The sequence below is a fragment of the Dipodomys merriami genome, unplaced genomic scaffold (assembly GCF_024711535.1).
Source record: "Dipodomys merriami isolate MVZ:Mamm:240054 unplaced genomic scaffold, mDipMer1.0.p SCAF_368, whole genome shotgun sequence".
NCBI classification, from domain to species: domain Eukaryota; kingdom Metazoa; phylum Chordata; class Mammalia; order Rodentia; family Heteromyidae; genus Dipodomys; species Dipodomys merriami.
In genome coordinates, this window is record NW_027205248.1 from 364,999 (window position 1) to 382,310 (window position 17,312).

Below are 17,312 nucleotides of genomic sequence, written 5' to 3' on the forward strand. Positions count from 1 at the left end.
CCACGGGCAGGGTCTGATTTCCTGTTCAATGGGATTTCTTTTGGGGGGGGGGAGGGTTGGTCGTGGGGCTTGAACTCAGGGCCTGGGCGCTGTCCCTGCCCTCTTCAGCTCAAGGCAAGCACTCTCCCACTTGAGCCACAGCATCACCTCCGGTTTTCTAGTGGTTCGTTGGAGACCAGAGTCTCTCAGACTTTCCTGCCTGGGGTGGCTTTGAACTGAGATCCTCAGATCGCAGCCTCCAGAGTAGCTGGGTAGACAAGCAGGAGACTCCACGCTCAGCTCAAGTTCCTGTTTTAACTACAGATCCTCAGGTTCTCCAATTAGTTCACGGAAGTCTTGAGCTTTGTCCATAAGGTGAGACTTACTGGGGACCTTGCCCGGGCTGTTTTATTGTCTGCAGAGATCCCAGGACACCAGAGGTGTTGGCCACACAATTGATAGAAGGCAGCATGTAAATAAGTGGTCTAATGCATATGCACGACAGGCAAAGCCATAATTTGCATATTTAATATGCAAACCACACAGCAGGTAAAAATATTAGAGGCTGGAGGTTGGGACCGCAATGGTCGAATGCATGCTTTGTACCTCTAAGTCCCCTAGTTCTTTCCCGAGTACCCAGATCAATCCTGACAGGGGACAGATTTACATCTCATATTGTGTAAAATTGTGTTATTATATAATTGTGTAAACACACACACAGAAGGTCAGGGGCCAAGTTCAAGTCCAATACTGACACACACACACACACACAAAACAAGCCAAACAGTGACCAGCTGGTAACAATTTGCCTGCTATCCCGCCAAGCAAACACAAGATCCCGAGTTCAAAGCCCAGCCCTGTACAACAAAAGACCAAACTAGCTTCAGTATGAAACCCTGTGTAGAAGGATATCACTAACAGCGGTTACAAACCCACACCGCAGAGACCGGCCCTCTTTCCCGTTTTCTGTTTCAAAGAATCACAGTAAATGTCAGATAACTCACAAGTCACACTCACAGCTCAGGGTGGGGCACGCCCGGCTTTTAGTGACTTACACTCATTAACTCACTCAATCCTAGTAAGAAACCAAGGCAGAGAGAGGCTGAGCCAATTTCTCCAGGGCAGACAGCCCTGCCAGGAAGAGACAGACCCAAGCAAAAGACAAACCCAGCCAGGCCAGTGTCAGGACCTGCTATCTCAGAGCCCTATGCTGAAAGGGAGAGGGGTGCGGAATGGCCCACGCACGACTCTTCCGTGGTCTCTTCACCTTCCGTGAGCCCTGTGAGAATGACAAACAGATATGCCCATGTTACCTAGGACTGCAGCTCTGGGTTTGAAGTTTCAGTTTTTCTTTGTACGGGGTGGTGGGGCTTGAACTCAGAGCCCCGGGGCGTTGTCTGAGTTGTGTTTGGTTCCAGGCTAAGTAGGGCTCTATCTCCAGCTAATTTGGGAGATAGAGACTAGAAAAGTCGTGGCTTGAAGCCAATACAGACAAAAGCTAGTAGAACCCAGAAGCTTCCAAAGCACACCGGGTAATCCCAGCTACTCCAAAGGACAGAAAGGGAGGACTGAAATTCACAGTTAAGCCCAGGGGTGGAGGAGATTAGCACAACATCCTATCAGACCCAGCGCCAGTGGCTCACACCTGTCATCCTAGCCTACTCAGGAGGCTGAGAGTCGAGGATCTTGGTTTGAAGCCAAGCCCAGGCCGAAGAGTCCCTGTGAAACTCATCTCCAGTGAACCACCAGACAATGGGAAACGGTGTTGTAGAGCCCAGGCCTGGCCAGTCCACAGCCCGTCCCCTCCCCCCAATTTCCTAACTCCAGTATTGGGGGGAGGGGACGACAGGCAGGAATGTGATCCCATGTTGCTTTGCTCCCTTTATTTTTGGTCCAGCTCTCGAGTTTAAGCTCGGGGCTTTTCACATTCCAACTTTCTCTCTCCTAGCCGGCACCCTTCTACCGCTTGATCCACACCTCCAGCTTGGTTTTTTGCTAGCTCATTGGAGAGGGAGTCTAGGTTACTGTCCTGTTTGTATTATATACTTGGATGGGAAAAGGATGGACCATCCCAGGGTCCCAGGTGACTCCTGCCTCCAGCTAGACGGGGGGGGGGTCACCCCTGATCTCTCCTTCGACTGTGGACACTGGGCCTGCACTTTGTGCCAGGATTTGGGCTTTCACTGAAGAGCTTTGGCAATGTCCCTTTTGTTTTTTGTTGTTGATCAAGGCTAGTGCTGTACTGTTTGAGCCACACCTCCACTTAAGCTTTTCGCTAGTTGGAAATAAGCCTGAAGAACTTCCCTGCCCGGGCTGGCTTTGAACCTTAGATCCTCAAGATCTCTAGGATTCACAGATGCGAGCCACAGTGCTGGCTCACTTACACAGGAGTTTTGAATAATTACCACCAGCCTTTGCCTTCTGACACCAAGGCCCGGGGGCACTGTGCCCTCTGGCCTTCCAATCCCCCTACCCCCCATCATCCTCCCGAACCCCTCCCTGCCTCTCCTCCAGAAGCCGGGGCTCTGGGGAGGTGAGAGGTATACCCCGTGCAGATCGGAAAGCTGGGGCCTGGGGACTTTTGTTGTTGAATCCTTGAGCCCAGCAAGCAAGCCTGGTTCAGGAAGGGGGGAAGGAAGACGTTTCAAGCTAGGATGGTACTTGGGGAGAAGTCAAGGCATTGCAGCTCATTAGCTTAGATTAGACCCTGGTTCTAAGCCGCACCGGATTCCAATCTTCCCTAACTATCGCCCAGCAAACACCTGCCCGGGAGGCCAAGGCTTGAGTTAGGGTTGGGCGTGGCCTTGAACCTCCTTTCAACAGGTCCACCCGGGGTCCCCCCCCCCCCAGAGAGCTGGCTGGGCCCAGAACCACAGTTGGGCAGAGAGCTAGGACCCTTGAGCCAAGTCGTGTCCCTGGACCTCCAGTTTTAGGCTTGGAGTGGATGGGAACGTCCAAAGGGAGAAAGAAAACACAAAAACCCCCAAACGCAGGTGTGAACACGGGCTTTCCTCTCTCCACGGCCACCTCGGGGAGGCCGAGCAGGAAACCCAAGTCCCTTCCGTGAGAAAAAGAACCGAAATAGTCCCGAGGCCCTGGCCCGGTCAGCGGCCCCAGAGGGGGAGCAGGGAGAGGGGAGGGGGGCAGGGAGAGGGGACGGAGGCGTGGAGGGGGGCCGGGCGCAGGCTGGATTCGGCTGTAGGAAAGCGGAGGGCTGGTCTGTTTCTGCTTTTTCTTTTTCTTTGTGGGAGGAGAGGCCGAGCCTGGGGGGGGGGTCACCCTTGTGCTGGCCTTGGCCTCCCCACCTCTGCTGGGCCTGGCTCAGCTGACCTTGTTTTCCCAGGTCCCGACCCTTCCAAGGCTCTGGGCTCCGCAGCCCCCCACCCCCTTCCAGGGTGAGGCTTCACGGGCCTCTTCCTTATGAAAAGGATCTTCAGATTCCCGGGAAGGCCTCGGCCCGGCCTTGGGCTGGCTCTGTGCCCTGTGGCTCACAGGCTGGTGGAAAACTGTGGCTCTTTCTTCCCCGCGGCCCTAGCTGACCCTTCTCCATCCAGCCCTGCTCCAGGCCTCTGCAAGCGGGTGCTACCTCAGCCCGGGCGGTGGTCCCCAGCCCGGGGGATTCTTCTAGGAGTACTCAAGTCTCCCCCACCCCGGGTGCGGTCAGTTCCCGAACTAGGTAGAAGGACAAAGGGAGCCCTCAATCCAGGGGCAGTCAACAGAAGAGGCTGAGCCTCTTGCACGATCCTGTAGGCCCGGACGCTCTGGGCCGGGGTGTTGCCCAGATTCATCCTGGGACCCTGGGTGCAGCCTGCCGGGGCAGGGGGTGGGGCCCGCACCAAGCCACCCCTCCCCCTGACACCCCGTTTCCTTCTGCGGGCTGCGGTTTCTCAGCGTCCAATTCAGGGCCTTGCTTATCGATGCTTTTCCACTAAACTACATGCCCCTCCCCTGCCCCCACCACAGCTTTTAGCCATTAGTCTGGCGGTGCCCTTCCCCCCCCAATTCCTGAAACCCCTTCCCTCTCCCCAGTCGGCTGTCTAACAAGAGACTAGTTTGCCCCTTTAGTATGATCTTTGTTGTCGGTCCTGAGGCTTGAACTTGGGGCCTGGATGCGGTCCCTGAGCTCTTTTGCTTATTAAGCTAGTGCTCTACCACTTGGAGCTGCAGCTCCACTTCTGGTTTTCTAGCGGAGATGAGAGTCTCTCGGACTTTCCCTGCCCGGGCTGGCTTTGAACCGTGACCCTCAGATCTCAGCCTCCTGAGGATCACAGGCCAGCCCAGCTTTCGGCTACAGCCGTGCATGGCTAGTGAACTGGAGATTTCTTGGACCTAAGCTTCCCACAAGATATCTCTTGCCCCCCGCTTTTTTGCCCCCACCGCCTTCCCCCCCACGCCTTTTTTAAGCTTTAGCATAACAGAGGAGAGGCGGCACAAAGCAGCAAGAGACCAGAAATGAAGGCTCCCCCACCCCTCCCTCCTGCAGCTTTTTATACTTTCTGACCTGCGTGGCTCCACGTGGCCGAGTTCACGTGGCCGGGGCCTGATTGCCTCCCTTCTATCCATGGCCTTCCTCGGAGGGAAGCAAGAGGCCTGGGGGCGGGGGGGACTGTGTCATGGACGGGAGCACTGGGCCTCCAGATGAAATTGGGTGACCCCCCACTTCCCAGGGTGTTGGGGTTCTCCAGGAAAACCCCATTTTAAGAAACACCACCCGTGTCACCTGCGACCGAAGAAGGCCAGAAGAAAACAGTCATCATTAAAATCACCTGCGCCTTGGGACCCTGACAACAGGCCGGGCATGGTGGGTCACACCTGCGGTCTCGGCTGTTCGAGAGGCTTCCAGGAAGGAGTCTCGAAAAACAAACGCAAAAAGCGCTGTGAGCGTGGCTCCAGCCACAGAGCTGCAGGCCTGACACACGCCGCGTACTGGGTTCGATCCCAGTGCTGCCCGGCCCCCAAAGACACCCCCAACACACACACACAGTCCTGAAAGCAATGTTACTGACTGCTGCTGTTTACTGAGTGTGTGGAGCTTGCTTTTCTAATCAAGCGCCAGGTGAGATTCCAGAGCTTTCGTCTTTGTATGGCAAAAAGATTCTGGTGTGTATGTGTTTTAATTATGATGAACATTTCCCTTTGTTGTTCTTACAGAGGAGAGGATGGAGGTATGTCAGTGGTGTGAGTCGGGAGTGAGTGTGTTTCCCTCCGTACGGTGTCCGCTGCCCCCTGGCTCTTTCCCTGTCCCTCCCATCTGTCCCCACCCACGAGCTGTACAGTTCACTTTCCTGAGTGCCCGTATCTCCACTGCTGAGCCTTTTCACCCTTCCACCCTCCAGTTCCGTACACTCCCAACCCTTCCACAGAAACGCACTTGAAAGATTCTGGTGCATTAATTAGGACATATACATATCCAAAACCTGGTTTCGATGTATCTCAGCCTTGAATTTAGGATCGCTCTCCCACCTCAGCTTCCCCAGTGCCAAGATTACAGGTATGTACCCCCTCACCTGCCATGTTCACATATTTGATCCCCTTAAAAAATAAAAATAAACCCAGGGATGACGTTGTACCAGAAGAAATGAACTCATAGCCAGATGCTGGTGGCTCACGCCTGTCATCCTAGTTGCTACTCAGGAGGCTGAAAGCTGAGGATCACAGTTCAAAGCCAACTCAGGAAAGTCTGTGAGACTTTAATCTCCAATAAAGCACTCAGAAAACGCTAGGAAAATCTGCGAGACTTTTATCTTCAATAAAGTACTCAGAAAAATCTAGAAGTAGTGCTGTGGTTCAAGCGGTAGAGCTCTAGCTTTGAGCAAAAAAAGAAGCTCAGGGACAGTGGCTTGAGTTCAAACCCCAGGACCAGCAAAATAAGAAAGGAAGGAAGGAAGGAACTCATTACCTGACTTCTGTAACTGTAACCCCTCTGTACATCACAATAACAATTTAAAGAACAAACAAAGGAGAATTTCCTCTTAGGCTGCTAGTGGAGCTCAGGGTAGATGAAGCCTGGCCAGGCCCTGACTCCATCCCCAGCACCTACCTCAAACAAAACTGAACCACACAAACAGAAAACAGACTCAGGACCGAGAGGGGAGGGGCTGGGGCTAGCACGGACAGCTTGGAGGAGGGAGAGGAAATCTAGGCAGAGGAAAGAGTATTTAGAAGATGCAGACGGGTTTCTCAGGAAGCAGTGCAGATCCACGCACCCAGGACCTGGATTCTGAGCTCTACGAAAAGTTGAGTCTTTGCCTGGGGCGGTGGGTGTGGGGGGGATTATTAGCAGCCCCATATAAGAACAGCATGTTTAAAAACTGAATGTTTAAATGACTAACTCCAAGCTTCAACTCATTAAAATGCCTTTCAGAGTTGTAGGGGGTGTGGCAAAAAAATAACATTTTGAGAGTGATCATAGATGTATTTCTGTGCATTTGATTCTCCCCTCCCCCCAAATAAAAAACCTATAAATCAAGAACTGATGGGGCTTCAGAACTCAGTCCGGGGCGGTAGGAGCCAACGGGAGAAGCCGGGAAATGTTCTGGCTGCAGTTGGAGACTGGTTTGGAGGCAGGCCAGATGAGAGGTTCAAAGTCTAGAGACCAGATAAAACCGACTGAGAGAGAATCTCTCCTCCATGCCAAGATTAGCATAAAGCGATAGCATTATTCAACCCAATTCTGCTTTGATTTCTCCAACCTAAATCTGACTCAGCATTCTACATTTGCTGGAGGCCTGGGAACCCGGCTTTCGCCTAATCCTTCTTCACGAAAACCACACTGGGCTCCTGCCCAGCCACCACACAGGTTTTGGAGTCAGCCAGGGAGGGACTTGAAACTCGGGCACGGCTTTCTTGACTTCTCTGGGCCCGGGAAGCCTTCCTGGGAAAAGGGCAACATACACCCCCCACGTCATGACAGGTGAAGATCAGCATGGGCTCCCCTGACACAGGTGCCATTGTTTGGAGACCTTTCTGCAGGAGAAAATGAAGCGGAGCATTTACTCTTTCCATGAATCGTCCCAGATTTTAAAAAATATCATGTCTAGGATGAGGCTCAGACATTAGGTTCCTTCAAGATCTGGAATGGTTCTGTGTGTGTGTGTGTGTGTGTGTGTGTACACATGTACCCTAAACTCAATGGCTGGGCACTGGGCACTGTCCCTTACTTTTTTAGCTCGAGGTTGGCACCCTACCGCGTTGAGCCACAGCTCCACTTCTGGCTCCCCCCGCCCCCCTTTAGTTAATTGGAAATAAGAGTCTCATGAATTTTCCTGCCTGGGCTGGTTCTGAACCACAATCTTCAGATCTCAGTGTCCTGAGTAGCTAGGATGACAGGTGTGAGCCCGGCCTCTCTGCTGCATCCTCCCTCGCCCCCCACGAACAGCCTCTGTCTCCCTATTTTAAGAGCCTGCGAAGGAGGCACCAGGCTGGGCCACCCTTGCTGGGGTACCATCCAGGGCACCTCCCTTCCAAGAACAGATAAGTCAGGTCGGAGGAGGCAGCAGCTGATGCGGGAGGAGGAGGGAAAAGACTGCAGGTCACATGGAGAATAGAAGAAAAATCTCCCTCTCGGCTGGGAAGGTGGCTTCGTGGTAGATTGCTTTGCCTAACCTGCACGAAGCCCTGGGTTCGATGCCTCAGCACCACATAAGCAAAAAAAAAGAGCCAGAAATGGCGCTGTGGCTCAAGAGGTAGAGTGCTAGCCTTGAGCAAAAGAAGCTCAGGGACAGCATCCAGGCCCTAGCGCCGGGGCCTGGAGCTGTTTGTTTTCCCCAGGCCTGGGGGTCCCTCGCCCCGCTGTGGGCAGTGCTGGCTCATTCAGGGGTGTGTCGGCACATTCAGTTATGCACAGTGCTGTGAAAACCGGGGGCTCAGGGACAGGAAAACCCCACCCTGACTCCTGTGGGGGGGGGACCGTGGCAGGCAGCCCCTTGGCCGCCCAGTGTGGCCATATGCTGATCAGGACCGAACACGCACATCCGGACGGACAGATTCCACGCCCAAGGGCACCAGACAGACACGCCGAAACAAAAGGACCCCAAAGGGCCTGGGTTAAACAAACCGGCTTCTCCATCTGGTAGAGTGGAAACAGGAAGGATGGAGAGCGCGGCCTGGCTCAGGGCCTGGCTGCCGCCCGGCCCGGGCTCCACACGTTGGGATCTCTCTGTGTGCGTGAAACAGTCCTGGGGCTTGAACTCAGGGCCTGAGCTCTTTTGCTCCAAGCTCATGCTCTACCACTTGAGCCACAGTTCTCCTTCCAGCTTTTTGGTGGATCATTGGAGATGAAGAGTCTCACAGATGCCAGGTGCCAGTGGCTCACGCCTGTCATCCTGGCTATTCAGGGGGCTGAGATCTGAGGATCTCAGTTCGAAGCCAGCCTGGGCAGGGAAGTCCCTGAGACTCTGATCTCCAACGAACCACCAAAAAACCAGAAGTGGTGCTGTGGCTCAAGTGGTAGAGCACCAGCCTTGAGCTGAAGAGCTGAGGGACAGCGCCCAGGCCCCGAGTTTAAGACCCACAACGGACCAAAACAAAAGTCTCACAGACTTTCCACCCAGGCTGGCTTTGAACCTCGATCTTCAGCTCTCAGTCTCCTGAGCAGCCGAGATGACAGGCGTGAGCCACTGGCGCCCACCCAGCACCTGGCAGGTCCTTTGCGGAGGTGTGGAGGTGACCCTCCAGACTTTAGGGTGCAATGCTGGGGGGCTCCTTCCCCCCCGTTTTCCCCGGGCCCCGCGGCCCGTGGGAAAGCTCCAGCTGCCCTTGTGCATTCTTCTTCTGGTGTAGACCCCTTGAGAGTGGGCTGGATCACAGGAGGGACTTCCTCCTCCTCACACCCTCCCCACCTTTCCATTATGTCTCATCTCGCCCAGCAGACAGGGCCGCCCTGTCAGCACAGCTGTCTCCCAGGCGGGAGGAAAGTCAAGCCATCTTTCATCAGAGCGGGCGCCGACCGGCGTGGACTGGTGGCCGGCAAGTACCGACAGTGACAGCCCAGGCGTCTGGGCTTCAGACGCCCGGGCGTGTGAGGTTTGGCTGCTGGGGGTTCCCAGGGCTCCTTCTCCTTGGGCCCTGGCCCACCCGGGCCCTGATTGGCCACTTCCTACCTGGGTCTGCGCAGGGCTTGCTCTTGGCTCGCCTGGGAGGTGTGTGTGTGGACGGGAAGAGGGTGAGAGACTGAAGACATCCAAACCCAGGGCTCCTGCCACTTCAGCCTTTACCACAATCCCCGCCCCCTCCCACCAACAACATTCTAGCACATTCCAAGATTACACCCCCCCCCCCCCCCCCCCGTCACTGCACAGCTATGAAACCATAGCTAATTCTATATAAACTATGGTCTGTTGCTGTTTCCTTTTTCTCTGCGTTGTACCTGCCTATGAGAAGCTTCTAGCTTTGCACTCACGGAAAGCATCGGACAGACGCAGCCAGGAGCTGGGGGCTCACACCTGTCATCGGAGCTTACTTAAGAGGCTGAGGAGGAGAGGATTATGGCTCGAGGCCAGCCCGGGCCAAAAGATCCGAGAGACTACTTTTTCCAGCAAGGCTGGACACGGTGGTGCGTGCCTGTCATCCCCACATGACGGGAGCCTGAAGTGGGGGTGGGGGCCCACGCGTGGGCCTGAAATCATACGCATCGTCCCAGCTCCTCAGGAGGCTGAGGTCTGAGGATCGAGATTCAACGCCAGCCAGAGCAGAAAAGTCCCTATGAGATTCTTTTTTTTTTGTCGGCTGTGGGGCTTGAACTCAGGGCCTGGGCGCTGTCCCTCAGCTCTTCAGCTCAAGGCGAGCGCTCTACCACTTGAGCTACAGCGCCACTTCCAGTTTTCTGGTGTTTTATTGGAGATAGGAGTCTCATGGTCTCTCCTGCCCGGGCTGGCTTTGAACCGCGATCCTCAGATCTCAGCCTCCTGAGTAGCTAGGATTACAGGCGTGAGCCACCAGCGCCCGGCCCTATGAGATTCTTATCTCCAACGAACCAACAGGACACCGGAAGTGGAGCTGTGGCTCAAAGTGGTAGTTAACCTTGAGCACAATTGCTCAGGGACAGAGCCCAGGTCCTGAGTTCAAGCCCCACAACAGACAAAAAGAAAAAGAAAAAAAACAGTGGAAAAATAGGGCTATCGGTGTGGTTCAGGGGTATCTTAGCAGCCTTGAGTTCAAATCTCCAAGTCCCGCCACGGCTTTGAGCTCAGGCACTTAATGGCTTGGGTTTCCCATCCCGGAGTGGCCAGTCCCTGAGTCCTTCTCCTTTTCGTTGACTAATATGGGTTTCTCGAACCCAGGACCGGCAGGAGTCTCTGGTAAGGGGGAAGGTTCCCTTCCAAGGCTCAGCAGCAGAGGCTCCACTCCGGAGGCCGGGCGGGCACCCCGGAGCCCACGTTCCCCCACGGCGCCATCCTGCCCCCCACAGCTCTGAGCTGTTCCCCGGAACACCGCACCACCACGGCAGTACTGGGGCCTGAACTCAGGACTTAGTGCTGACGAACAGGCACCTGGCCTGTCCCGGACCTCAAACGCTCAGCCCTCCAGCCTCAGCCTCCTGAACGGATGGGCTATACGTGTGTGCCACGCATCCCGCCCTTCCCACCCTCTTTTTAAGTTGACCAATGAAAAACGGTATATATTTGTGATACATCACTTGACACATACATAGACACATGCATGCCGACACACAGAGACACATGCAAACACATGTGGACACACAGAGGTACATGCAGATGCACATGTGCGCGCGTGCACACACACACACACACACACACACTGTGAGGCCAATAGGATAGCGGCACTCAGAGCCCTCCCCCCTCCCCCCCACCCCCGCCGTCCCAAGCAGGGGGTGTACAGAGATGGCCAGAGGTGTTAAATCCATCAGGCCACTTATATTAATTTAGCCTCATCCTAAGTAATGCAAAGCTTAAAACCACGGTTCCCCTCCCCCCCCACACTTTCTTCTATTACACATGAAAACTACAAACAGAACCATTATCGCTAAAAGTTGCCAGCCGCTGGTACCTCTATACAAATACTGGTGGTGATTGTGTCACATTTTGGGGAGCTAAATAGCGCATTTATGTCATGGTTAATTGTATCATTTCTTCCACCTAATTATAAGCTTTCTAAGGTCAGGGGCCATGTTTTATCCAGTGTTTATTCTGCACAGAGCCAGTTAAGTATTTGGGTGTGCTTTGGTTGGGTGTGGTAGTACATGCCTGTAATCCCAGCACTTAGAAGGATAGTGAATTCAACACTAGCCAGAGCCATGCATGCAGTGATATCCTGCTGGGAAAACAAACAACCCTCAAAATATTTGTCCTTTCTTTGATTTGGTTGGCGTCGGGGAAGGATGGAGTATCTAAGAGGAGTTACTCAGTGCACATGCTTGTTTGATTTTGGAGACAGAGTCTTGCTATTGTAGTCCAGGTTGACCTCAAACTTTCAATCCACCTCAGCCTCTTGAGTGCTGAGATTACAAGTGTACACCATCATGCCTGGCTAATCTGTGTGCTTGACACACATGACATCTCCGAGACGAGCATCAAAATGGGGACAGCAATATTTCTGCGGCAAAGAGAGTTCCCTGGTTTCAGTGCTGTGCCCTTATGAATCTGGGTTTGGGCTCACAGAGGTGGTGGTGTAATTACAGGATGAAACACAGCAAATCCTCAACACACTTTCTCCTTGTCTTTTTCCAAGGTGAAGAACTCACACCAACGGGCCTTGTGGCACGGCACAGGTCAGTAAATAGTAGATGAATGAACCAGTGACCTCGAGACCTTAGCTACCAGCAATTTACAACACCCTCCCCCCCCCCCCGCCCCTTCCAGGAAACCATCCAAAGCGAACAAGGCAGGAGTCACATGCAGTCAGGGTTCAGAATTGTAAGTGTGAGTATGTCTTGTGGAAGGAAAGCAGCCCTCTGTCCCTTCGGGTCCCTTATTGGCGTATAAGTCCCTGGCCTGAAAGTTGGGGTTGTTTAATGGCTAAACTAACCTATCAATTCTTTTTTTTAACCCCTTTTTCTTTTTGGTGGTACTGGGGTTTGAACTCAGAACCTGACTTGGCCTACCACTGAAGCCACGCCCCTCCTGCTTGAGCCACACCCCTAACGGCCTAGCCACGCCCCCACCCGGATTGCCATGCCCCGCCTCCGTCGCTGGAGCCACGCCCCCAGCGCTCTCTCATTTACATGCAGGTCCTTTGCCTGCAGCTCAGGATTGTTTCAGCCCTCAGCTCCTGAGAACCCAGAAAGCCAGCAGTCCTGTGCCCTCAGCAACTGAGGACCCAAAGGAGGCAAGCACCAAGTGCTGGAAAAGGAGAACACTCCTGGAAAGGCAGAGTCCGTGCTCTGGCATGGGCCTGGTGGAGGGACTCGGAGCCTTTCTGGGACCCCGGACCTCTTGGCCACGGGTAAAAGAGCGGTGACTTCATCCAGCACTCTGATGGGGTTGGCGCCCTAGAGAGAGGGACAGGTCAAGCAAGGATGAAAGACCCCAGGCCGTGGACAGTGCCCGTGGGAGAAATGACATCGATGGTAAAGTCAGGGTGGGAAGGGGGGGGTCCCAGACAGAGCTGCCCAGGGAGCGGTGAGCCGACAGACCGATGTCCAGCCAAGGACAGCGGGAACCAGGGACAGAGCTAGCTCTGAGGGGGCACTGGGTGTGGGGTGGGGGGCTGGTGCTGGATGGGGTGAGGTTCCCCGGTGTTCTAGGTACACCAGTGCCTGCTGGTGCTTGGGGACCAGAGGAGCCAATCATGAAGGCTCTGCCAGGCTGGAGAGGCTGGAATCACACACACACACACACCTTCCACAAAAGCAGCTCTGAAGAACTAGTGTGCTACTAATGGTTTAGTTTGAAGATCAGGTTCAAGGATAAAGAGTCATGATCATAAGCTGGGCACCGGTGGCTCACGCCTGTCATCCTAGCTACTCAGGAGGCTGAGAACTGAGGATTACGGTTCGAAGCCAGCCTGGGCAGAAAAGCCTCCATGAGACTCTTATGTCCAGTGAACCAACCAACCAACCAAACAACAACAAAAAAAACCAGAAGTGGCACTGTGGGTCAAGTGGTAGAGCACTCACCTTGAGCAAAAGAGCTCAGGGACAGCGCCCAGGCCCTGAGTTCAAGTCCCACTACTGACCAAAAAAAAAAAATCATGATTGCCCAAGTCCTGTTCTGCCCTGTAGTTGTCCTGCTTCTGTGAGGACCACAGAAACACGGGCTGATTAATTGATTAACTGATTGACTGATAAATATTTCCTTTTCTGCCAGGGACGGCAGACAGCAACCTACCTGTGCGCCCCAGACCCTTCCGTTCCCTTCTGGGATCAGAAACTCCGACGCCCCCTAAACACACCCCGGGCAGGGAGGGAGGACAGAAGGGACCCCCGACCTTTCCTACCAGTGTCCTGAATCCCCTCCCTTACTCCGGAGCCGCGGTGTCCCCGTCCCAGCCCCGAGAGCAGTGCGGCCAGGCCACGGGTGGATTGCGGGTTCTCCAACATGTGAAACGCGGCGTGGCGACCGCCGGGCGCGCTCAGCCCCGGGGCCATCATCTTCCCAGCCCTCCAGCCCTCTCCCTGCCCCCGGGGTTTTTTTTGGGGGGGGGGTAAAGGGAGGGACACACAGAAAGTGAACTCTTTCCTGCCAACACCGATCTCTTAGCTCTCTGATGGGCACAGGGAAGCGGAGCCCAGGGGGCAGTTGGACCATCCACTTCTGCCGTCGTCGGGCAAAACCAGTGAAGGGGGAGAGAGCCCAGGTGGGGGAACATTCCAGAAGGGGGAGAAGGCGGGGGTCGGGGAAGTTGGGGTGATCAGAGCAGCAGTCCTTTGCTTCACCCCTGCTCCGTCACCCCCCTCTTCACCCCCTGGACCCGGCTTACCTGAAGACTGACCACGTCCCTCTCTGGCTCCATGTTTTGCTTTTCTTTAGCTCCTTGTGTTCACTCAGGGCAGGCAGCAGACTGCGTGGGCTCCTGTTGACTGGGCAGCGTGTGTGTGTGTGTGTGTGTGTGTGTGTGTGTGTGTGTGTGTGTGTGCGCGCGCGCGCAGTGTTCAGGGGTGGGAGAGCGCACAGAGCCGGCTGGACAGGCCTGCTATTCATCCAGATGATGCAGGACGCCCGTCTTGGCCTCAGTCCCCCCCTCCCAGGGTGTACACGCGTGCAAGGCAAGCGCTCTACCACTGAGCCACCTTCCCAGCCCCAACAGTGCATTTTTAATTGACGGATTACTTGACACCCCTAACTTCTCCCTTGATCGGACAGACAGACGGGGCGGGGGGGGGGGAGAGCAGGGAACCGTCTCTCTCCCAACACATTTCATGAAACCAGTTGCGCTTTTCCTGCCAGGAGTGAGTCTTTTTTTGGAAAGTGTTTTTATTTTTGCCCTGTTTACCTTAGAGCATGCAAACTTCACTGGCGGGTCCCGGGAGCCAGTTTTAGTACAGGCTGGAGCGGTGTGGCCGTCTGGATGGGTGCAGTGAGGAGTTAGAGAGAAATCCATGCAGAGTTTAGCGAGGGGCAGGGGGTGAAGCACGGCACGCGTGCATGCTCACTACATTCAAAATGTCCCATGCAAAAAAGAAGCCAGGTACCGGGGGCTCACGCCTATCATCCCGGCTACCCGAGGCTGAGATCTGAGGCTAGAGGTTCAAAGCCAGCCCAGGCAGGAAAGTCCCCATGAGAGTCTGATCTCCAACCAACCACCAAAAGCTGGAAGTGGCGCTGTGGCTCAAGTGGGAGAGCACCAGCCTTGAAGGGGCAGTACCCAGCCCCCGAGTCCAAGCCCCAAGCCTAATATAGGTGGAAATGTGTGTGTGTGTGCGTACGCACCTGCCCATGGATACACACACACACACAACACACACAGAGGTGATGTCTTGATTTCCTTTAAGTGTCATCAGGAGATGGCAGGCACCCTTGAGATGAGGACTAAAAGAATAAGTTTATGAGCTTACGTGGACTTGGGTCAGTCCTGGGGGTTGAACTCATGGCTAGCGCTCTACCATTTAAGCCACAGCTTTTCCGGCTTTTTCTGTCTGTGTAGTACTGAGGAATCAAAGTCAGGGCTTCATGAAGCATGCGAGGCGAGCACTCTACCACTGAGCCACCTTCCTAGCCCTGGGTCTAATTATTTAAACGAGAAACAGTCTAGCTGTGCTCCAGTAGTTTCAGAGATCAAAGGGGAAAAACGAGATGGAGGAAAAAGTCTCCTTCCCAACAAAAACCTGACTGCTGAAGGTATTATCTTCCCGGAAAAAAAATTTCTTGAGGGTAGCAGAAGCTAAAAATTTAGTATGTCCTTTTTCTTTGAGTTCTGTAGCTGTTCTCTGCAGCTTTTAAATACCACGGACGTGGTAGAATTGAACCCCCTTTGTTCAATTGTTTAAATATAATAGGAGGGGCTGAGAAGGTGGCTCAGTGGTAGAGCGCTTGCCCTGCATACACAAGGCCCTCCTGGATTTGATTCCTCAGCACCACATAAAGAGCAAAAGCTGGAGGTGGCGCTGTGGCTCAAGTGGCAGAGCGCTAGTAGTAGAGCTGAGGGACAGTGCCCAGGCCCAGAGTTCAAGCCCCACGACCGACAAAAATTAATATAATTAACATAATAGGAAAAAAAAGATGGCTGCATCTGGCTGAAGGGAGGTAAAACCAGGATAAGAAAATGCAAAGGAAGGGGCTGGGAAGGTGGCTCAGTGGTACAGCGCTTGCCTAGCATGCATGAGGTCCTGGGTTCGATTTCCTCAGTACCACATACACAGAAAAAGCTGGGAGTGGTGCTGTGGCTCGAGTGGTAGAGTGCTAGCCTTGAGCCAAAGAAGCTCAGGGACAGCACCCAGGCCCTGAGTGCAAGCCCCCCCCCAAAAAAAAAACCAGGCCCAGGACTGGCCAAAACAAAGCAAGAAAAACCACCAGGCACGGTGGCTCATGCCTGTCATTTTAGCTACTTGGGAGATTGAGAGCTGTAGGGTAGTGGTTCAAGACCAACCTCAGCAGAAAAGTTCATGAGCATCTTATTTCCAATTAAAAGCAAATCAAACAAACAAAAACCTTAAAAAAAAAAAAAAAAAGCAAAGCAGAAAAGAGAGAAGTCAACCTCTTCAGGGATCACGCAAGACAGAAAGACCAATGATGGGACCAGAACCTCTGCACCCGCACGGGGTGAGCTGGCGGCCGGAGGAGGAAGGCCGTGGAGTGGGCCGTGGCTTCCTTCCTGGGCTGGCTGCCCCCGAGTCCAGGCCCCAGGAAACGAACAGGAAAATCCATTTGTTGTGACTCTCTCAGGGTAATGACAATAGCAGGTGTGAAACAGGAAGGACCAGAAAAACAGTGTAGCAGCTCTGGAGAGAAACAGACACACACACACACACACACACACACACACACACACACACACACGGACTCCCCCCCCCATCCCCTCCCCCACGCAGCGGGACAGCAGGCAGGCAGGTGTCTTGTTTGGGAGAAGGTTCCAGCAGCTGGTGCCGGAGTTTGAGTGGACTGAAAGCATGAATCAAAGTCTCTCTCGAGTCCATGGGTGCCAAGCGGCGCTCGGGGCCACGACCTTGGCTCCGACCGTGAAAGAGAAGCCAAAGGAAGCCGGCAAGTGGAAAGCACAGCCCTTGGAGAGGTTAGATTTCAGAGCCGGGCCCGGCCAAGGGCCAGCCCAGAACGACATTTCCTGCTGTCACTGCTAGATACACGGAGGTCCTCCATGGATGCCCGGCTGAGAACCAGCTTCCAAGAGACCCTTCAGCCGCGCCCCGAAGCGCCGAGGGCAAGGCATGGTGCATTTCTGCAAGGTCCTGGGAAAAGGGGGCCGAGATTTGGCATTGCTGAGCCAGAGGTGCAAAATGTGAGTGAGTGAATGAATGAATGACCAAAATGAAGGCCTGGAGGGAAGAAAACCAGGACGAGGAAGAACTAGAATGCGCAGGACAGAAGTCCCGGCGAGACTCTTCTCTCCCAGGAGCTGAACAATAAAGCCACAAGCGTGGCTTGAGTGGTCGAGCACCCCCAGCCTCGAGGGGCCGCACCCAGGCCCTGCCCCCCCCCCCAAAGGCCTCAAAAAGAGAAGTGTTTGTGGTTCCCTTTGTCCCTGGTGGTAATGAGGTTGCCTGGTGGGTGGAGAGGGTGCAAGCTGTCCCCCCCATCTCCAAGGCCAGGGGACAGAGGGGGACAGAACTCAGGCTCCAAAGAGAAGGGGAGCTGGTGGCCAGTGACATTGGGGGGGGAACCTGGGCACCTCCTTTGTCTGGGAAACCTGACTCCTGTCAACCGAGTCAGACGATGCCAGAGAAGGCTCGGGAAAGCCGCCAAGTTCACAGCTGGCCTCCG

The 17,312-nt window shown here is 54.3% G+C and overlaps 1 pseudogene; it reads right to left on the bottom strand.

Moving 5' to 3' along the window:
- LOC138804536 (ninjurin-2-like) overlaps positions 1-13,926 on the bottom strand; it is a 28,979-nt pseudogene extending 15,053 nt beyond the window's left edge.
- Between the last annotated feature and the right edge of the window lie 3,386 nt (positions 13,927-17,312).